The sequence below is a fragment of the Ambystoma mexicanum genome, chromosome 4q (genome assembly GCF_040938575.1).
Source record: "Ambystoma mexicanum isolate Mex_15411 chromosome 4q, UKY_AmexF1_1, whole genome shotgun sequence".
Taxonomy (NCBI): Eukaryota; Metazoa; Chordata; class Amphibia; order Caudata; family Ambystomatidae; genus Ambystoma; species Ambystoma mexicanum.
Genome location: NC_090928.1, coordinates 333261701 through 333285423, shown reverse-complemented (window position 1 = coordinate 333285423; position 23723 = coordinate 333261701). Strand labels below are relative to the sequence as shown.

The window sequence follows — 23723 nt, the reverse complement described above, 5'->3', positions numbered from 1 at the left end:
ATATTCGCTTGAATGTATATTTTGTAAATTTTGTAAATCTTCCTGTAATACTCCTGTAATACTCTGTCATATGCCTTGTCATGCCTTCATCTTGTTGTAACTAAGTTAAGCGCCCGGTTGCCCCTGGGCCTGGTGCGCTATAGAAATAAATAAAATACTAAATACTAAATACTGACGAGGAAGTACCTTGAGTACACCCCGGAGCCCCGGAGCCTCTTCGGGACAAGATCGATGGCGCCTTTCCTGAGCATCGCCCGTACTTCCAACAGCAGTTGTGGGACGTGATTTTCCTTTCTGGCCACAGGTGGAACGTGAGGGCACTTCTTCAGGAATTCGATAGAGTGTCCTCTTGCCAGGGTATCCAGCACCCAACGGTCGGTGGAGATTGACTTCCACACGCCGACGAACTTCGTCAGCCGGCCTCCCACCGGGGTGCTTCGGTGGGGGACTGAGGCCATGGCCGGTTCAATCCTGCTTGGAGGTGGTGGCCTTGCCGCCCTGGCCACCTTGCCCATGGCGGCGAGACGCTCCCTGCTTGCCGCAACCCCTGTAGGCCTCCTGAGACGAGGAGCGTGCCGCCTGGGGTAGGACGACGAGCCACCGCTGGATCCCTTGGAGGCACCCTGTCTGCCTCCGGAACCCGAAAGGGCCGTCGTTGCTGAAGGGCTCCTAGGGCGCGGGCCGTCTCCGTGTCCGTCTTTATGGCTTGGAGGGATTCGTCCACTGCCTTCCCGAACAAGTTGCTGCCGTCGAACGGCATGTCCAACACCCTGGTTTGGACGTCCTGACGGAAGTCGGTCGCCCGGAGCCAACCCCGTCATCGTAGGCAAACACCGTTGCCCAGCTGGCGGAACCCGGTATAGGCAATATCGGTTGCCACCGTTATGGCGTGGTCCGACGCCACCTCGCCTTCCTGAAGTATTTCCAGGGCCTCGGACCTCTTGTCGTCCGGTAGGAAATCCAATATGGGGGCCAGCTTAAACCAGAGCTCCCTGTAGTAACGGGCCACGATCGCCAGGGCGTTGGCCGCTTTGATCGTTGTCGCCGCCGACGAAATGACCCGCCACCCCATGGCGTCCAACTTCTTTCCCTCGCCGTCCGGCGGGGAATTCGACGTCGAGGCATCTGGCCCCGCTGCTTTCTTCTTCTTCGCCGCCGAGACGACCGAGTCTGGCGTTGGCTGGGCCCTGAGGCACAGGGGAGCGGTTTCGGGGACCCGGTACTTCTTCTCGTACCAGTCCTGTTTGGCTGGTGCCGTGGAGGGGTTCTTGAGAACCGACAGGCCCTCCTCCCAGATGTCACCGATTAGAGGCACCGCGATGACAGTCTTCCTCTTGGCCTCCCGGCGCTGATAGAGGAAACCTTCCTTTTTCTGCTCCTCCGGGCAGAGCTGGAACAATTCGGACGCCCTGGCGATCATGGCGTGGAATGAGCCAATCTCGTCGGGCGGCGAGGCCCGTGTGACGGGAGACCCGTTCCGTCGTCGTCGCCCTCAGAACCCGTCGTCGAGCCCATCGCACCGTCATCTCCCGACTCGTGGGAGGATGAGGAGGGAACTGTAGGCCCTACGGGGGCGAGTGGATGAGAGGGTTGGGTCCTCCGTCGTTTGTTCTGAGGACTTCCCGACGGGCCAGGTTGCGGGTCCTCCGGCCTGGGCCGTGGTAATCTCGTCCTTATCTCAGAGCATAAGGACTGGATCGCAGACAAAATGGCCGCCGAGCTATCCTGAGGCCTAGGTTCCGGCTGCGCCGGAAGGGAAGGCTGCTCTTCCTCGCCATTGTCGTCTTCCTCGGTTATCTCCCGAGGATCTTCCTTACGGGATCGAACCTTCTCGAATTGGACTTCGAGATTCCTCACGGCCTCGGTCAGTTCCTCCTCCGAGGCTGACACTGCGCTCGAGGAGGCTACTGTGCCCCCCCTCGCTTCTTCCATCATGGTGGCCATGACGATGGGCTGAAAAGAGGATTCCCTCCTTGGCAGCAGGGAAACTCTAGTCCCGGAGGCAGTCTCCGCTGGCGGGGTCTCTGCCGGCTTGGCCAGAGTCGCCGCGATCGCCTCGATAGAGGCTTTTGCCTGCTGGGTAGGGGCCTTCACCACCTTAGGTGCGTCCCGGGCTTTCTCCTTAGGGGGAGGGGCGACGCCTCGCTCCCCCTCTTCCGAGATCGGACGGGGCTTCTCCCGAAGCTTACCCGGGGTCTCGAACTTCCTCTTTCCCGAACCGAAGCGCTGGCTCGTGGTTGACGGTGCCGGGGAAGGCGCGCCCTGCCTGGCGACCGAAGAGCCCGACCTTTCGGCGCTCCCGGAGCCAGCGGACTCGCGGCGCTTGGCCTGGTGTTGGGCCCCCGTCGCCGGGGCGCCCGCACAGGACTTAGAAGCCCGCTCGGACCCTTTCTTCTTCTTCTCACCCGTTGAGCCCTTCTCCAACCAGCTGGCGAGACAGGATCGACGGTCCCTCATGGTCCGCTCTGACAAGTTCTTGCAGAACTGGCAGTCCTTCTCTACATGAGTCTTGTCCCCATGAAGACAGTAGAGGCATCGCGAATGCTCGTCCTCCTTAAACACATTCTGCAGCCCGCATCCAGGGCAGCTGCGAAACAGCTTGGGTCCGAGTGACGAACTCGCGTCCTGGGCCATCTCGAAGTAGGCCGCGAATCTTCTGGAATCCTCCAAGAAGTTGATTCGACGAAATCTTCACCCTTGAAGGGCGTAGGAAAATCCTGCAACGGGTAGCCGTTAACGGGAGTAGAAACGGTGGAGCTTGAGGCTCGATTAACCGAAAAAATGTGAAAATTCACCTGAAAAAGCGCAAAACACGCAGTAAAAGCTCGAGAGCTAAGCACAAGGACTCCCAACACTTGAACGTGCGGTAAAAATCTGAAGATGGCTGCCAGAGGCGGGGCTTAGGGAGAGGGCAGTCATTGGCTGTGGTCAGTATGACGCAGAGATCAGTGATTGGTTACTACTACGAAAGACAGATCAGAAACGAAACCGATACTGATACTGATTTTTCTTTACCGAGGATTCCCAGCCTGACGACGGGGAATATTCATGAGCAAGTGAATCCATGCCAGACCCCATGCTGGAGAAATCCTTCTCGACTTAAAAGCAGGCATTGGCAGCCTGAGTAACAAAATGGACGGTCTCGCGTCCAAAGTTGATCTCATGCAACACCGTATGGACTCCCAGGCCGAACGCCTAAACGAGATGGAGCAGAGGGTGTCAAATCTCAATGACAGTTCGGCAACTCTAACTAATAGAGTTTCACAGCTGGAATCGCAAATGAAACTAACCGCTGCTAAGTGCGAGGACCTCGAAGGTCGGTCGAGGAGGAACAATCTACGTATAGTCGGTGTGAGAGAACATCAAACGCAGGAGAAAATGGAAGACTTCGTAGAAGCCTTATGCACCACTCTATTCGGCCGCGAAGCCCTATCCCACCTATTCATAATCGAGAGAGCCCACAGGATTCCCGCGACAATACCTGCTCCGGGAGCTCCCCCTAGGCCCATAACAGCGAGACTGCTGAACTACAGAGATCGAGACTCCTTGCTCCGCCTCGCCAGAGAAAAAGGCAAACTGAGCCACGACGGGGACAAAATCCATTTTTACCCTGATTTCTCCCCGGCAGTACAGTCACAAAGGAAAACTTTTGCCAGCGTCAAACAGAGACTCCGCAACAGCCAACTGCCGTATTCCATGCTTTATCCAGCACGCTTAAGAGTCCAACACGAGGGAAAGGTCCAATTTTTCCAAACCCCAGAAGAAGCAAATTTGTTCTTGGACCGTCTAGGTCTCCCGGATCAGAATCAGGCTCGCCCCAGACTGCAAAGAGACAGAATCCCCAGGAACCCTCCTTAAACGGTTTGACATGGCCAGACACAAGACCCGGCACAGCAGCACTGAGTGGGCCAGATCATTTACAGCAGCACAAGTCGGGGCTTGGACACTTGGGAGACCCCAGGTGCCCCCAGCACAGCTACTGTTAAGTTACTGTTAGCCTGAGTTGAGTCTGTCCGACGAGGTGTGGACCTCACGTCTCGGCATGGCGACTCCAAGGGCCTTTTTGGTTTGGGGTTGGGAAAGTTGGAACCTCCTGGTGTGCATGTTCAGGGTTGCCCACCCTCGGGAGAGTTACGTCTTGGGCCTGTTGGGGATTGCCCGAAGTTTCAATATTACAAAGTTAATAGGAAAGTTCAACGCCACCAGATCCCGAATGTCCCGCTCGCCGCCTGCTCCCTACCCGCTGCCATACACATCATCGCATCGAGACCCCCATCCCTCACATACAGAGCCAGTCAGCAGCTCTGGCTCAACCAGACCACGGCCGCCCGCTGAATCAGAAATGTGGTCCGAAATAAAAGCAAAGTTGCCCCGTTCAATGTTTTAACATGGAATATAAGAGGCGGTAACATCCCGGCTAAATCTAGAAAAATTCTGCACTATCTCAGACGTCACGATGTAGACGTGGCCCTGATTCAAGAGACGCACTTTACTCCTGGGAGAGACCACCAGTGGGCCAAAAGCTGGGGCTGCCACAGATACTTTTCATCCTACTCCACGTACTCGAGAGGAGTCGCGATCCTCATACACAGGCGTCTCAGTTTCCGGCTACTACACACAGCTAAAGACGAGGAAGGCAGAGCACTACTGGTGAGTGGCATCGTCGCAGGTCAGAAAGTGACTGCTCCGAATGTGGATGGCCCTGACAACTTTGGCTGGGTGCTGACGCAGCTCTCCGCGCTCGGCCCGGCCACGGTTGTCTGGGGCGGTGACATGAACATGGTTATGGACCCTACGAGAGATAGATCATCGGCCGTACAACAACCAACCTCCAAAGCTGGCCTCCAGATAAAAGAAATGTGCAAAGCGTTTGATTTACAGGACACTTGGAGTCTCCAATGGGGAAAGGCGCGACTACACCTTTCATTCTAAAGTCCATAATACAAGCTCGCGAATCGACTACTTTTTTACCTCAACAAACAGCCCCCTGGCGTGTGGCCGGTGCCACATCCACCCGAGAACACTCTCGGACCACTCGCCAATCTTCCTTAAGCTCAAGCCAGCTAGCCTCACTCCGCCGCTACAATGTTGGCGCTTCAAACAGGGATCACTGCGGGACGAGGTCTTTGCCTCCGAATTAAGAGAGGAGATTGACGTGTTCTTAGAAGCCAACCTGGGATCGGTCCCCTAGGCAAGCATAATTTGGGAATCCTTTAAATGTTTTATCAGAGGAGTCTGCCTGGCCAAAGAAAATGGCATTCTCAAGCTCATTAGGGGCGAGCTTGCAAACAGTGAAAATAAATTAAAACAGCTCGAAACTCAGAACGCGAACAAAGACAACCCAGAATCTGCAGCGGCATTGAAGACGGAATTGCAGAAATTCAACGACGCAGCGGAACGTGAGGTTACATTTCTACACCGCACCAGCCAAATCCGCCAATACGGCGAGGGTCAGAAACCAGGAGCTTTACTGGCAAATCTAATTAAAGCCGACAATAAACAGTCCCTAATCGAAAGGATCAGAACTAGGCAAGGGGAAGAGGTCCACACTGACGAAAAGATAGCGGAGGAATTCAGTCTATTCTACCAAGATCTTTACAGTGCCAAGCTACCGAAAGACCCACGCCTCCCCCTGGAATATTTGGAAGACACAGACCTCTACTGGGTCGAACATCAACTACGTGAACCTCTGAACGAACTAATCTCACAGGAAGAGATTAAAGCAGCCATAAAGACCCTACCACCCTCCAAAGCACCAGGCCCTGATGGCCTAACCGGAGAATTTTATAAGGCCTTTGCAGAACCACTGGCTCCGTTGCTGGCAGCGGTGTACGAGGAAGCGCTAGAGCTTGGGACCCTCCCTCACTCTTCTCGTGAGGCCAATGTCATTCTTTTACACAAATCAGGAAAACCACCAGACTACTGCGCCTCGTATCGCCCGATCTCCCTGCTCAATCTGGACAATAAAATTCTTGCTAAGATCCTGGCGAATAGATTGATGCCCATGATGCCTGCCCTGGTGCTAGCAGACCAGGCAGGTTTCATACCTGGCCGCAATACGACCTTCGGTATCCGGAGAATGTTTGGAATCGGTGAGGCTTTAGACCCTACAGGCCAGGCAATCGCGGTCCTGCTTGATGCAGAAAAAGCATTTGACTCCGTGGAATGGCGGTTCATGTTCATGGTTCTCATCAGAATGGGGCTGGGGGCCCGCTTTATCAAACTTGTCTCTCTCCTGTACACCAATCCACAAGCTAATATCATAGTGGGCAAGGCAAAATCAGCATCAATAAACCTGCAGCGTGGTACGAGACAAGGATGCCCCGTCAGCACCAATATTCGCTCTGGTAATGGAGCCACTGGCCTCCAACCTGCGGGAACTACGCCAACAAATGGGACTCACCATCGGCCCACACAAACTCATCGTATCCTTATACGCCGACGACGTGGCACTATTCATAAGGGACCCAGAAGTCAATCTGAACCCGGTCATGCGGGAAGTCATCAGATTCGGGGCGGCCTCCGGATTGAAAACCAACCACTCAAAATCAGTCGTCTTCCCATTGACCCGAGACACGAAACAATTCGCCGACGACTTCGGACTCAAGTGGAGAACCTCTGGGGTCCGCTATCTTGGAATCCAGCTGTCACTGGACCCACAAGAGGTATTCCGGGACAACTATGAGGAGGAGTTTAAGTCCCTTCAGGACAAGGTCACGCGCTGGAAGACGCTCCCGCTGACACTCTAGGGCAGAACCTCCTTAGTCAAAATGGTAATGTTGCCAAAATTACTGTATCTCTTCAACAATATCCCGCTGCTACTACCACAATCCTTCTTGAAAAGGCTGAAAAGCTTGGTTCTGGATCTACTGTGGGCTGGCAGACCAGCCAGAGTGGCGTACACAATACTGACGCTTCCCGTGTCCAACGGTGGTCTAGCCCTCCCTGACATGGAAAAATATTTCTGGGCAGCTCAGGCACAGTACCTCAGCCACTGGTATGCAACGCAAACGATTCGCCCTCATGTACAGGTCGAGAGGGCCTTGGCAACTCCCAACTTCCTGACTGCTGTGGTTTTCAGCCAACTTCCCGTTCCCAACCGCACAATGAACGTGATGCTCACAACATACAAGGTCTGGCAGTCGCTAGCAAATAAACTGGGGGTGCAGATAAGGTACTCCCCCCCCCCCCCTCTTGCCGGTCAAGTTTATTCCTGGAATCCTCCTAACATCAGAGAAAGTGTTTCACCAGTGGGTCGACAAGCTACACATACAATCCCTAGGAGACCTATTCACAGAGGAGGGCTTCCTGACCCCTGACCAAGCCAAACAGAAAGGGGGCAACACAGCACTGGACGTGTTCCTCTAATTCCGAACTCGATACACTATGCAGACCCATCTGCCTGGTTTCCCGAGCCAGCCACAGACCTGGCAGTTACTGCATGATGTCATTCAAGCACAGGGGGAAGGCAGGCTAGTGTCGCAAATGTACAAAGCACTGACCACCGGAACACCCCCCGTCAACACTGGAGCTAAAACAAGATGGGAACGAGCGCTAAATGTAAGTATATCAGAGGTTGATTGGGGCTACATTCTGAATCAAACCCAGAAAATTGCACTTAACTCCCGTCTCAAACTTATCCATTTTAATTTCCTCCACCAAACCTATTATACACCTGAAAAAGCTAATAAACACCATCCCGACACCCAGGCCGAATGCAGAGATGTGGAACTCTATCAGCGAGCTTCATACACTTAGCATGGGAATGCCCTGAAGTAGCCCCATTCTGGAACTGAGTGTTAGACACGACAACCGCAATCGTGGGAGAAGTAATACAACCGAGATGCACGGCAGCTTTGTTGGGAATGACAAGATTGCTATCCACGCCGTCGAGGAGACTGACTGGAGTCCTACTGACACTAGCTCGCAGGAGAGTTGCCATGGCACGGGGCCGCGGCCCCCCACCTTCCTACACCGCTTGGCGGAAAGACTTACTCTATCAGGACATAGAAGCAGATTTCATAAAACTCCTCCCTCTTCACGCACGCCCGCCCGACATATGGGGCCCGCTGATATCCTTCCTGATAAGTGAAGCCGACACCTCCTCAGAGGGACCATTGGACGCTGGGAGCACACCCTCATCCAGTCTTAACTCGGGCCGACATTACTTGCTACAGGGTCGCAGGGGGGCTGAAATGATGCACAATAGGGACGATACGGAGGAGCGGCGGGGGTTAGGGGAGGGACTCAGAGGGGGGGGGTGGTTTGGGCTCTAGTTGACGGCGTAAAGCTAAACTCCACCCTAATGTGGGTGTGTATTTGTATGGTGTGTTGAAATACCAAAAATAAAGTTTTTAAAAAAAAAGAATCCCACCTCCAATTAGTACAATAAAATTGGATCCTCATCAATTAATTGTGCCACAATATGAATAAAGTTTCAAAGCTTTTTATTTTGAACAAAACAGTAAATGCTCCCTTTGGGGAGGCCCTCTGATAACACGGCAATTAGTGCCTTTTTCCAAATCAAGGGCATTTGTTTCATAATACTTTTGCATTCATTCAACATATTGCTTATAATATATAGATATCAGTTGAAAAATAAGAGAGAAAAGGGAGAGGAGGTGTAGGGAAGGAATGTTAGGTAAAATGAATTGAAATAAAATGTAGATGAATAGAGAATAAAATAAAAGGGACACAAATGAAAAAACAAACACCAGATTAATGGTTTGTTCTTGCTGTATCATACATACAATAGCGTTTAAAATATACCTGTACATCTTTACACAAACAGTATGTCTTATCATAGTTAAAAATGCCTGCATTGCACAGTCTAAGGCGTTACAATAAGTCTCAGATCCTTTAAAACAATAGAATTCTTCTTTGCCGGGGTCAAAACAAACATGTCATATGTACATGTCTCCAGAAACACTAATAGTAAACTCGTTTAGCATGGACTTACAAAACCAAAATGATGGCAAATAAATGTGTCGAATTCAAACAAACATTCATTTTTCAAAACATATTTTTGTCTTCCCTATCATAAGTCTTTCGTTTGACCAATTCACACAATAGTAGTTAAAATACTATTTTTCTCTTACCTAATGTATATAGTAGTCAGTCTCATGGTGTGTTGCTATACGTATCAATTCCGCCTGTAATAAAGTGCACCTTGTCATTGCTGTGTGATGAGTTTACCTGCCATAGATTTGCTCGATTATGTTTCATATGGGTTGCTAACACAAACTCAGAACTATGTTTAAACAGCAAATGCATGGGGTTTCAAACGGTCTCAGAGTGAGAGTTACTGTTGCGCATTCCCAAGTGAGATACGCGCACATTTATAGACCCAGCGTCACAACTATATTTAAAGTGTAAGTCTTAAGCATAGATTCCCAATGTTGCTATTTTAATAGCGCACACTCACCAATCGAGTGTTCAGTCCGTCATAATGCGTCGGCTCTTCAGATTACAGGAGAAAACCGAATTATGCCTCAATTGTTTCCTTCGGTTACCATGGTAGCCGTGTCGAGCCATTTTCGCTTTCCATGCTCCGTTCCGGCCGGCCGCCGTATTTTGGGAACTGGGAAATTAGTGAACATAAACTCTAATATGCTGTTTCCCAAAGTAACCTACTCATGCATCACAAATGGGGCAAAGTGCCTAAGAACCTTCAGACTGAGCCACTAAATAAATGTGGAAACTAGATCCCATTCCCGATTACTTGATATGTTACTAAACTTGAAGATTTATAATGTTTCTCGATTTGAGCAAAGATAACACCATTTTGCAAAAACGTGCTCAAATGGAAAGAACTGCTACCCTTGCATTAAATTTGAATAGTACTTCTATCTCATGACAGTGCTTTATGCCCGTTATGTACCTATATATTAAATATGCCGCTCCTTGCATAACTGAGCAGTAATGTCCCATTATTCTAAAACTAGTAGTCCTGGAAACACATGTAAGCAGCAGGACAATCAGATGTTACCTCCATAGTTGCTACCAAAGATATACTACCAGTAATTTGCAAATACATGCTCAATTGAAGGACATAGTGACATTGCATAATATATAAATGTTGCTTTATACACCTATATGTTTTACCATCATATGCTACTCGTCAGTGGAGGTTGCTCATCATTCCATTGTGTAAACTAAAAATTAAACATCTTGTATATTCTGAGTACATACATCTTGAATCTCACGGTCATGTGCGATTTGTGAGTTAAGGATGTTCGAGATTTTGCTCGATACACATTGCTTAGAAAATATATAACTAATAGATATATTATGATATTATTCCTGCTACAAAAAAGCAGACATCTCAGTGTCTTTGTTAAGACCCAATTCTAGAGTCCTGAAATTACAAATTAGTCTGGCCTCGGTTTGCCGGAGTATCTTCTCTCTGTTCCCACCCCTCCTGCCAAGGGTGACTCTTAGTAATCGGATACATTTTATATCCTGTTTTCGGTCCATCTGATGTGCTTGCTGCCAATGGTGTGCAAGCGGCAGCATGGGGTTCTGGCTCCCAATTGCAGTCAAATGTTCTCTTGTTCGTCGTTCCCTTATTGTGCTTCCTATATAAATGAGTTCACACACGCATATTATTGCGTATATTACCTATTTCGATCTACAGTTTATGGCTTCCTTTATCTTCATTCTTTTGCCATGCTCATCTTGAAATGTGTTTCTGCTTACGTAAGCATGTTCCGCATTTCCTAAATTCTGAGCATCCGTTTTTAACCAAGTTTATATTGGTATATCTTGGACTTCAGGGAGTAGTGACAGACTCAGATTGTTTCTGAGAGTCTTAGCTCTCTTGTAGATTATTATGGGCCCTTCTTCCACGAATCTGGCTATGTGTTGGTCTAGCTTCAAAAGACTCCCATTTTAAAAAAAACTTTTCCTAATATTGTAATTGTCGTGACAAAGTTTGGTAATGAAGAAAACTTTTTCCTGTTTCTGTCCTGAATTTTCTTTTTTGAATTAGGGTTTGTTCATGTGTTAGTTTCCTGGCCTTATCATGGGCTTTGTTAATATGTTTCCATTGGTATCCTCTTTGCTTGAATCGTGTGGATAACATTCTTCTTCAAATTTGTGTTGATCTTGGCAATTTCTGCATGCCCGCATAAATTCTCTAGTTGGTATATTGTGTTTGACAGGTCCATAGTGAAAAATTGTTGCTTATAAGGTCGAATTTACTGTTTCTTTGCAGTATGTTTTAGTGAGCAGTGGTCTTTCTCTACATAGATTGTCAGATCCAGGAAATTTTAGTTGGTTCGCCTACTTTGTACAGTAAATTCAATTCCAAATTCATTGTGATTTAGTCTTCCTGTAAATTCTTCTACTTGTTGCATCATTCCCTTCCAACTCAATATCACATCAATATAATGTGCCCCTAAAATCACTTGGTCTGTGAATGATTCATCTGCATATACTACTTTGTCCTTGAACATCCCCATAACATCCCCATAAAGAGGTTTGCTAGAGCAGGGGCATATTTTGTGCCCATCGACACTCCCTTCTTTTAACAATAGAAGTTACCGTCAAACAGAAAGATTGTGCTTCATTAGAAGGCTGGCGGCCACGGTATGAATACCGGGCCGCCGCATTACGAGTTCTGCTCGCGGTTTCCTGACTGCCTGTACCTGGCGGGCTGTGCTGCACCCGCAAGCAGAACTCGTGATTGCACCGGCATAAACAGTGCCGGTGCAACCATGCTCCCCACCCCCATTCTGCCCTATGGAGCAGAATGGGGATCGGGAGCCCAGCATTACCGCTACCTGTGAAGCATTTCTTTTAGCCTTGATACTTGATAATGTGAGGCAGAGTTTCCTTTGAACACAATCTATTGTTTGTATTGCAAGTTCATGCTTTATTGACATGTACAGTGCACAAAGTCCAAGGTGGCCAAGATGTAATTGGGTTACCATTTGATTTATTGTAAGATCTTCAGTGTATCTGTGGTATCTTTCAGGGATACTTGCAATTTAGGTACTTCTGGTCGTAAGATGTTGTTGGCCATGGTGATATAAGCCTCTGTTCATAATCACAATGTATCTGCCTTTATCTGCTTCTTTAATAAGAATCTTTGTGTCTTCTTTCCGGTCTTTAAGTGCTTGTTTTTCTTCTTTGATTAAATTCCCCTACACCTCTTCTTTTTCTGTCTTATTTTTTAACTGATATCTATATATTATAACCAATGTGTTGAATGAATGAAAAAGTAACATGAAACAAATGCCCTTGATTAGAAAAAGGCACTAACTCCCGAAACACGGGTCATGAGGGGGCCTCTCCAAAGGGAGCATTTACTGTTTTGTTCAAAATAAAAAGCTTTGAAACTTTATTCATATTGTGGCGCAATTCATTGATGAGGATCCAATTCTATTTAAAACCGTGGTTTGCAAATCAGTGGATGCTTACAATAGAATTAGGATTGGTTTAAAAACTAAAAACTGGACATGCTAAAAGAACCACTTTTGTAAATACAAATATGTGCATGATCCCTGTCAGTGCCTACAGAAATGCTGTCGACAGACATTCTGTGCATTAACTAATTTTCTATATTTTAAGGTCGCCCTCGTGGCAGACTGGATATACAAAACAAATGAAAGCTATATCTAGTTTGTTATAAAATTCACATTTTAAATTAGTTGTTGTCGTACTAATACATATGTTTTAGTTTCCAACTTTATTTCAACCAGACAACAAACAACATGGTCAGGGATTGACCTAAAAGGAGTTATTTTTAGGCTAACAGAGTAGCCTGGGCAGGCCTGTTGCAATGCTGCATCTAGGTCAATTTCAGGATGAGTAAGTGTTAATTTGTTCATCAGTCCAAGCAGTCGGCCATCATGCTAAACGGGCCTAAGTCGGACTACTGGCTACAAGCATAGCATGTGGGTCGCTACCACTATAATTACTAATTGGCTCTGGCACGTCTTTACATCAGTGACAAGGTATTGGGTATGCCTTGGTTTCGATATAAAAGCATTGCTCCTGGAGCATGTTTTTTTCAGGGAACAAGATATCTAAAGTAAAAATGAGGAAAGGTCACAGTAAAAGAAAACAAAGGCTAAGCGTTTGAGTTGGGAAGGATCCTGCCGGATTAAAACAGACCAAAAGATACTCCTGAACCAATGACTTTACACCAATGCCAAGACAAACCAACGGTTATAGCACTTAGGTATTGACGAGTAATCGCGATAGCAGCCTGGAAAGTACCAGAAGAGGGGTGGGGGGTGCGAGGGGAATCCAAAGAAGGAGTACTTGCAAGCCACACAAAATGTCTGCAATATAGGAATTGGGAGTATGTACAATGTACGATTTGGGCTACCACACACCAAATCCTTCAAGAATGGTTAAAGTCATACTCTATCAAAATGGGTGGTAGGGCATGTTTGGACCACTAGCCACTTTAGGATTTTGGAAATAACAACCTGGCTACCCAGATCGGTGTGCTTGCTTTTACATGTGGTAGGCCGTTCTTACAAGCAAATATCTACAAGAGGAGTGGAATGACTTAAGTCTGCACCTGTAAACAATTTGAGGGAACATCTACTGGACTCCATCACCTATCCAACATCTTAAAATTAGATGTGCTTCTGTGTTCACTCTCACAAGGGTGTAAAAGGAGGCTTCATGTATCTTTAATAATCAGATGGATGGAGCGCCGGGCAGTAAATGATGCAGCAATTTACTAAATGGAGGATACCACTGGAAAAACAAATAATCAGTTACCACTAAAGACACACTTAAGCTTAACACCGTAAGATGGAGAGGGAGGAATGTAGGGGAAAAAGTGGCTTTGGAAAGATTGATCCACGGAAAGTGGGATCAAGCACCTTGAAAGAGGCTCTGAAAGGACTAATCTGTCAGTAGCTTTACTGATAATCAGGTGAGTGGAATACCAATCTTGGGATTGCCGAGGGCATATATTCCTAAGAATTGTTTAAATTACTTAGAGGTAGAAAAAGGGGTTTTGTGTGGTGGCTGCATTAGAATGGAGCTGCACTAAGCACTGCAAGCACTAAGCACCACAGGGTTCTTGTTGGGCTGACCAACAGACCCGAACGGTATCCATTGTCTTGCGTGTAGACAGCACAAGCCAAGCTCAAAATAAATTCATAAGAGTGGTGAACGGTGCAATATGTTTAAAAATTCAACTAAAATTCACAGCGAAAAGTTTACATAAACCTATAAACACCATAAATATCCCACCATATGGGTTTTTTAATCACAATAAAAATTGATAAAATCCCCTAAAGGAAACCAAGAAAAAGAATTGTAAATGTTTTCGGTAAAAGCCATCTGTATGGCCACACAACATGGGTTGCAAAGGGGACCAATGTTAACCAAATGAAAACATTAAAATCTGACTAACTAATGAGAAAAGTGTTACCCTGTTGTCCAGACCATAATGTAGACAACAAAGAGGCTGATTTGCGAGCACCTGCAGATGGCTAAACGGATAAGGCCACACCCGGCTGGAAAGGTTTGCTTCACAATTTGTCACTTTTATGAAGAAAAATTCCTTACCCCACCAGCTGGGATGGTTCCAAGGCAGTACAGTGTGCCATAAGTTTTGACACTGAGTTCTGACCTCTAGTAGGGAGCTGGCAATAGTCGTAGCCATGTCAGAGTGCTGCAGTGTGTGATTGGGTCATTTCTTTCCTTCGGTTATCCATAAAGCAAAGATGGGAGCATGGCCTCCTGAGTGCCATAGCAATGTTACGGCTGCATAGTGTCTGATATCCTTCTAAAAACCTCACAATGGAACACTCGTAGAAGCTCCACACATGCTCCCACTGCTCCAAGTCAATAAATAATTCTTTTCAGGCTAACCACATTCTGGGTAACCTAGTCATCTGAAATTTGGAGAAAGGGTCCCCCAAGGATATTTGCTGCTCCTGCAGTGCACTTCAAAGCAGTGGCCTAGACTGTGCATTTTCTCGGAGCCTTGTGAATGGCCCAGGAGCCCTCTGTGCCCTGAATCGTTCACTTCCACTAAAGTTTTACCTTCATGGAAGTAACACAGCAAGACAGGCAGGTCTCACATGCAGGATCAATCTGTTCTGAATTGAGTTGAGAGGACAGTCAACTTATCAAGGCAAGTGTAGTGGCCTACCAGAAGCAACTTGTACACCCTTGCCTCTCACTTCATTTAAAAAACCCAGGACATCCTGTCCACCCTCCCCACCCACACTCCTCCTCTTTCGACTCCATCTGTGCTTGCTGACCCTCCTTTAGCCACCCTCCCACCATTCTTCTCGTCCTTTCCTCTTTTCACCCCTAATGAGGTTGCTAGACAAGTCCGATCTATGAAAGCCTCTTCAAAACAGGTTCATCCCTGTTCCTCTAAAACCATCAAGGACCACATTGGCACCCTCGCTCCACCCTTTGCTGATTTTTGCAACCACTCCTTTGCCTCGGGATCCTTCCCCTCTCCTCTGAAGCACTCCTTTGTGCATCCTCATCTCAAGAAACCCACAGCTGATCCTTCTTGTCCAGCTAACTATCGCCCATTTTCCATTACTCCCTTTCTTGGCAAACTCCTGGAAAAGTTGGCCATCTCTCAGCTTAACCTTCATTCCAATTCTGTTGGCTGTCTCCATGACCACCAGTGTGGCTTCAGAGCTGCCAGAAGCATGGAAACTGCTCTCCTAAACATCCCTGAAGATCTGCTTACCAACCTTGACTCTAACATTCCCTCTGTCCTGATCCTCCTCGATCTCTCTTCTGCCTTCGACACGGTCAACCATACCATCCTGCTCAACCGTCTCCGTGAAAACCTGGGCATCACCGATTAGGCTCTAGCCTGGCTGACCTCTTTCCTCTCAGATCGACCCTCCCAGGTCCAACTTGGGTCCTTCTTTCATCTATCTTCCTCTCTACCTGTGGTGTTCCCCAGGGGTCTAACCTCTCGCCCTGGCTTTTCAACCAATACCTGGCAACTCTTGCCCACTGCATTGCCATTTTCTGCTCAAATTTCCAGTGCTATGCTGACGACACAACTCATTTTCAGGCTGCCCTCTGCCACCTGCTCTCCCTCTCTCATCTCTGCTTGCCTAACTGCCATTCAAGATTGGTGTGCCGCCAATGATCTTTGTCTGAATGCCAGCAAGACGGACATCCACCTCATCGGCACACCTTCACCATCCTTTCCCCTCACTCTTTGTCCAGCCTCCCTTGGCCCTCCTCCTACCCCCACCTGCGAGGCTAAAAACCTCAGGGTCATCTTTGACTCCACTCTTTCCTTCTCCGCCCACATCGGAGGTCTCTAAAAAGTCAAATTTCCGACTGCACCTCCTCAGAGGTACTCTGCCTTTCCTCTCCTTCCCCCAGAAGCTCATGGTATCTCAAGCTCTGGTTATCTCTAGCTTGGACTATTGCAACAGCCTCAATCTAAATCTACCTGCCTCTACTCTCCTCCCTCTGCAACTAATCCAGAACAGGACTGCGAGACTTGTCCTTGGCCTCAAGCCCTGGGATCGTGTCTCTCCAGCTCTGAAATCTCTCCACTGGCTCCCAGTGGATGCAAGGATTAAATTCAAAACCCTCTGCATTGTCCACAAGGCTTTCTGGAGCCTGGGTCCAAAATACCTTCAGCTATCCCTCCGCAAATACCTCCCCTCTCGAGCTCTTCGCTCCTCTACCTCCAACTCACTCAGGGTCAGTCGTTTTTCTAAGAAATGAGCTGGGGGTAGATCTCTGTCTTCGGCTGGGGCCTACCTCTGGAACAGCCTCCCTGCCACTCAAACTTGAGAACCATCTCTGGTTGGGCCCAGGTACCTGCTCATCCTGCCACCCTCCCGCAATGCCTCCGGGCCATCCTTTGCACTGGGGTCTGTATCTGTACCCATACAGCCCCCCCCTTTTTCTTCCTGCACTTATCAGACCTACCCTGTCTGCTGCCTTAAACCTAGCACTTGCAAATTGCTGGCTGCATTACCACCGTTTGTTGCCTTTATTATTTATTTATTTATTGTTATTTATCAGTTTCTCCTCTGCTTTGCACTTTCCACCGCTCCCCCCTTCCATGCACTTTTCCCCTACCCCCTCACCCATGCACTTGCGCGTTCTCAATGTCACTGGGCCTAGTAAGATCACTGTTTTGTTCTCCCCTTTTCCCCTCCCTTGCCTTGTCGCGCTCTGAAACACTTGTGTACGAGCGCGATAAAAATAAAATATCAATCAATCAAAGACCCTCTATATGCAAAGAACAATGGTGTATACTGACTCGCTCCCTCCTTTCCACAGCTGCCATGGAAATATAAAAGGGTATATGTCCTTTTTCGAGAGAGAGAGAGAGAGAGAGAGAGAGAGAGAGAGAGAGAGAGAGAGAGAGAGAGAGAGAGAGAGAGAGAGAGAGAGAGAGAGAGAGAGAGAGAGAGAGAGAGAGACTATCACCCCCTTGTTGGGGGCATGCATGGCCATTAACGGCACACAGTCCTCGCTGAGGCTCAGGCTGACTGGCCGTTACCAGCCATGTTCACTCCCCGGCACGTGGTTGATAGCTATAATCTTTCCTTCCACCTCGGATTCTAAGCCCTTCTCTGAACAGAAACAGATTGTCTGGATGTCAGGTTGTATACCTGGCAGGGACCGAGCATTCACACGAGTCAGAAACAAAATGCGTCATTAAAATTACATTGGATTTCTAAGTCTGTCAATAACTTTCAACCGAAATGGCATAGTGAGATCATTTCTTTTAATGTTCAGCTTTAAAAAGGCCCTATTATAATAATAACAAAATTATTCTTTTTTTAAAGTTAGCCTCAATATGCAAATTAGGCTAATGTGGATAGACACGGACAGAAACAATAAGAAAAAGTAGCCAAAGAAAGAAAAGTGCCCGTTTAAAAAAGTGTGAGCTGCAGCCTGCACACACCATCTGACAAGTGACACGTGCAAGGGTTTGTACAACGTTTACAGCTCATCTACAAGCAGAATTGATGTCCTTAGTGACTAAAAAAACGAGAGATAAATATTTCCAAGTAACCAAGTATAATGCAATTTTTATTAAAATAGAAAACTGTCCAGTTGGAGATGAAAAGCACAGCTTGTGACAGCAAAGGCAAAAGACGAATTGGGGCTTTGCATTGTGTATTTCCTTTATTGGAATCAGTATTTTGATACCTACAGATATTAAAAATATGTCTTTGTGAAAGGGGTTCGATTGCAAAGAAATGTAGAAATTGCTGTCTTTTGTTAAAATGTAAAATCAAGGGTTAAAAAAAGTTTAATTTTAAAAGTTGCAGTTGTGAATGAAACCAACCTGAATGAAGCTGGGCTGAAACCAGCCAAATTCCCTTCATACCCCAACATGCTACTAGAAGGCGAGTTGCCTTGCCTTATCAAGGAAGTGACACTCGGCTTTTGAAGCTAAACCATAAAATGTTGAGGACTGCTTGGATCCTGGTTCAACAGACATGCCTAGATAATAAAAACCAAGGCAGTCAATTTATATCTGCCTCTGAGATTGGGTTTAAATCCTTAAATATACATTGGATTTACTCTGAACAGCGTTCAGTAGTGGTCCTCTCTCATCTAATCTGATATCACAATCAGCCAGGCCTCTCGTGAAGGAAATTCTGCACACGTGTCAAGACTGAAATTCTACCGTAAGCAATAGGAAGGGGCAGCTAGTGTTAAACGGAAATCATATAGTGCCTCCTTTTGATTTATATTGGCCTAAGCCTAGTTGCTCTTACGATCTTGGGGATGGAAGCTTCTCTCGGTCTTGTTGATAATTCTGGGAAATCTGTTTTGCTGTTGTTGTATACAATGTCTTCCTGCCATATGTTCAATGTTAGGGGGATGTTGTGCACAGACTATGGGAACGTTAGGACCAAAAGGTACACGCACCGGGAAGAATGACCAACAAATTTGTGATGAAGGAAATTTCCGCCGCAGATCTTATGGCGATCGATATATCTGATGAATGTGATTCAGGATGGATGGACATTGAAACGTGGAGTTACTCGTGAAGCGATTAATTTTTAGTTTACCACTTGGCTTAGGCCAAAAGGAGGGTTCGTTAAACGGAAATCATATAGTGCCTCCTTTTGATTTATATTGGCCTAAGCCTAGTCGCTCTATGGGGAAATCCGCGTAGCAAGGTTCTGATTTTGGATCGACATCGCCGTCATTTTAGAATCATCTGCCATTTTGATTTCTGTTCGTATATTCTCTGTTCTAAAATGGTGGACTGTGTTTTCAGCTTGCAAGCAAGCCTCCTGACCTTTGAGTTCTGTTAATGTTTAGGCTGTCCAAGAGCCGAATGTTTATACTGGGTAAAGAGACCTTGCGCTCCATATGAACTGTCATCTAAGTATCGTCTGCGCACACAATCCTCATCCTTGTATAAACATTGGGACAATGTAAAGCAAACCTCGAGCGTGGACACAGGCCCAATGTAATTGTGAGGAGACAACAAACAGTGCTTGCTGCAGGATATAAACATACATCGTCATTGTGTCTTCACGGAAATGCAAACCTATGTTTGTTTGTTTGTTTATTTTATTTGTATGGCGCTCCAAACCCAGAGGTAGAAGGGCACTTAAGAATTTGGTTACAGAGTTGAGAAGTATCTGTGTGTTGCATACTTCATACAGGTTTATAATATATACATATATATATACAGTGGTCAATAAACAGAGCATATGCAGTACGTACAATATACAATTTTTAGAATAAATACAGTGTCTAAGCCAGTTTCCGCACGGGTCTAGAGTTAGTGGTGTTATTCTTTGTTTAGCAGCCAGCTGATGACCTGCTTCCTAAAGATCTGGAAGGATTCAACAGTTTTGATGTTAAGCGGTAGGGAGTTCCAGAGTTGGGGGGCAAGCACTGTGAAGCTTACCCCTCCAGCTCTTTTTAGGTGGAACCTGGGCACTAGTAGGCAAAGAGTGTTGGAGGATCTGGTGAATCTGGTGGCAGGTTTCAGGGTGAGTTTATTAGCTAGATAAGGTGGTGCTAGGTGATTGAGGGCTTTGTACATGAGGCAGATGGTTTTTAGATCAATTTTTTGCCGTATGGATAGCCATTTGCAGGCTTTCCTAGAAGCAGAGATATGCTCTTGTCTGGGAATGTTGAGGGCTGCGCGCAAGGCATTATTTTGTATTACCTGCAATTTGTTGAGTACGGATTGATTAGCGCCTAGGTACAGGCTGTTACAGTAATCCAGTTTGGATTGTATTAGGGCCCTGGCAAGGGTGAGGCAGCTGTTGGGTGATAGGAAGGGTCTGCTGGCCCCAATGAGCTTGCCGGTATAGGCAGCGGCTGAGGCGGTCATATTGGTGTGTTTGCTAAGGTTGGTGTTGGCATCTAGATAGAAACCAAGGGTTTTTACGCTTTTGGCTATGGTAATGACCATCGACGGTGATGTTATTACAGCTAGGGTCAAGTTTAGTTAGAGTGTTGGGGGAGCCGACAATTAGGAGCTCTGTCTTCTCATCATTCAGGCAGAGACCATGGGAGGCCATCCATGCCTGAATGATGGAGAATATTTTGTTGATCCGGACGGAGTCTTCTTGGTAATTACCAGAGATAGTGAGGAGTATCTATCCTTTGCATATTATTGTATAAGCCATATTTGAACTAGGCACAAACTCTATACCACGAATTATTAACATGTAGAGAGGCTGGACAATATTAGTCAGAATTGTATAAAAGCACAAAGGTTTCTAATGTCCAGCACTCGCTCTCCTCTCTCTGACTGGCTGGTACTCATTGTGGGGTGTTGAGAGCCAGATAGCTATCTGTGTTTCTTTGTAACTGTACAGAATAAAGATCTGTGAATCTTTCTAACCCGTGATTGGTGTATTTCCTTTTTTGGTACTCAGCCTCAATATTTTCTTGTTCTTACAGATGGCGCCCGAATAAGGACCCTCAAGATTGATGCCATCTCGTTGAAGTGTTGGCACGGCTATCGGACTGGGATCGGACGGTGAGAAAGGGGGCCCCTTCTTGGATGAGACGCGACACCTCAACAGTTCTGCATAACCCGATCCCTGGACAGTGAGCACGCAGTCTGAGACAGCATCTTGACGAGGGTCCATATCTCGAGGCGGGCAGTTTTGCGGAAATCACCAACCACGGGGGTCCTTTGTTGTCCTTAGTAATCAAATCAGACCTCCTTTGTCCTTTGATCAGGTGAGTCATACCCCGATTCCTAAGTATCCTGATATTTGATTTGGAGCATTGTTCTTGCGAGTACAATTATTGCCATGCAACACCAGAAATCGGATATGCCTGAGAAATTGTCTGCCTGTTTCAGGGCATTATTCCGCAGAGACAGACAATCTTTGGAATTTGCCTGTCCGGCACCACAGGAGGGGTCGCTGGCATGTACTATGTACTGCAAGTACGGCATTGGTAGTATAGTGTTCAACGATATTTGACACAGACAAACTAGACATGCTTCCAAACTTCAGTGGCCAATTAATGGCAGCTTTGAGATGTCTCGTATAGAATATTTAGAATCTATATTGCTAAAGAAAAAAGCTAGACCTGCAGCATTTAATATATTACAAAATTGGAAAAAAGAAGCTATGCAGCAGCTTGAAAGTAGAGAGAAACATGCGCACCGACATATATCGAACGCCGAGAAAGAGTTATTGTATGATCAACAAAAACATTCAGAGTCAGTTAGAAACATGGATAGGGCTTTTCAACTTAGCATCCAGAAAATATACCCATCTAAAGATTTTCATGCATCAGATGAATTGATTGATAAGCTTTTAAATGAACGAAGGCCTGGCACCACTGCGCCACCTCCTTATGTACCTATTCCTGTTGCCTTCCCTCTTCCTATTGTTGTTCCTCCTCCCGTAGTAATTCCTGCACCGCTCATTATTCCTTCGCCACTAGCTATTGCTCCTCTTCCTATTGTTGCTCCTCCACCTGTACCTCCATATTTGCCTGCTGTCATGGGTCCGGTAGATGTGTCTTTTACACCAGTGATAGCACCTTTGTTATCGATTGTACAAGATTTGTCTACTCTTTCTCTTCCGAGTGGTTCTGTTCCGCTTGTAGTTGATAACAGAGCGGAATCGAAAATTGTAATTCGCAATACAGTTTATAAAGAAAGCGAGACCTGAATGCATGGGCTAGACAGTGCATGGAGAAAGGTGAACAAGCTGATGTTTTTGCTACACTCTCTAATCTAAAAAGTTTTCCTGACAAAACTGTTTTTATTGAAGGGATGGGAATTAATTTATCCGTAATGTGGAACAGACTGTATGATGAAGATATCCCACAAGGGTTGAGGGATCTGAATGTTTGAGCATATTCAAGAGATACTGCGGAGAAAGTATATGAGCATGTCGAGAGAGTTTGAGTTTAGAAGGGAGTTAGAAATGTTACGGAATGATGAAATAGATGGTGATAGTTTGGGCGCTATTTTTGTACAGAAGTAGTTCCTTCCTCTTTGTAAATCGATGAGTGAAGAAACGTGAATTTGCACAAGAGATGCCCTTAGGTGATTTTAGACATGTCGATATCTCCCGTAGAAGTATATGACCCGTATAGTCAGTATACGCCAGAAATGCAGAGGAAAGTGATACAGATAATGGTAGAAAACCTGCAGGATGAATGTATAAAAAGCAAGATTTGTTGTCCCGCAGAATTATTGAATATCTATAAGAGCTTTTTCATCTGACTGTTACGCTCACCTGGTGTCCACGGGGGCGTCGATCTGAACTGGGCTGTTACCTCTTCCAGCTACACACGGGGCGCCGAAATGATGGACTGGACCGGACCACCCAGTTTAGCTTGTTTTGCCCGTATGAATATTCTTCTGTAATGGAGAAAAGGGATTAGCCACCTGCGGGGACTGGGCGCCAACCCCACCTTCCCCCACTCCTGCGATCTCTTCCCACAAATTACTTCCGAACTCTTGCTATGCTCTCACCTGATAGTTTGGAAAGATGAGCTCTCCATCCTGCCTCGAGCGCATGGGCGCGTAGATGACCAGTTACTTCACTGGTGTGGGATGTTGGAGAGTTGCAGAACGGTATTGACTCCGTAAGGAAATAGTTTGAAAAAGAGTTCAAAAATGTCTGGCCTTCACTCTGTCCAAATTCCCTAGGTTGCCTTAATAGTTCTTGAGAAGAGTTCCAAGTGGCAACCAGTAAGATGCAGGTAAGTGTTTATGGATTCTGTTCAGTTCGTTAAGGAGGACCTGGTCTAACCTGTGACCCTTTCTTTTTGCAGGCGCTGAATCGGTGGAGGTTCCGGTGATTGCGGCCTCAGGCAGTAACCAGGTAAGTCTGTAGCGGAATTCGGTTTTCCCCTACTTGCGCTTTTGTGTTGCTTTTGTTTCCCCTTTGGGGCCGGGGTACGGCGGAGAAGCTGTGGAGGCCGCGCCGACCCGAGATGAGGTAAGTACCCCCTGTGGTATCAGGTAAGTCCTGGGGATTGCCTTTATTGTCTGGGAATGCTCCCTTGCTCCCCTTATTGTCTTTATTTCCACAGGTGTTGGAGCGGCCGCTGGATGCTGAAAAGCGCGATGGTATGCAGAGGATTGCTTCAGGCGAGTTCCCGCGCGGCGCTGCAGGATGCGAAGCGGCGTGTGTCTGATGATTTCTTCCTTCTAGGTCAGAGCCAAGAAGATTCAGGATTCAGGTAAGGATTGCAGGTAAAAACTCCGGTTCTAACCTTCCCTCTGCTTTCTTTCAGGTTTTCAGGAGCTCCGGCATCCAGGTGGGCGTGGCTGAAGA

General features: G+C 46.9%; 1 protein-coding gene across 4 annotated transcripts in view; it reads right to left on the bottom strand.

Moving 5' to 3' along the window:
- Positions 1 to 23723, bottom strand: part of FEZ2 (fasciculation and elongation protein zeta 2) — a 573054-nt gene that overhangs the window by 274981 nt on the left and 274350 nt on the right. The gene's annotated exons all lie outside the window — the stretch shown is intronic.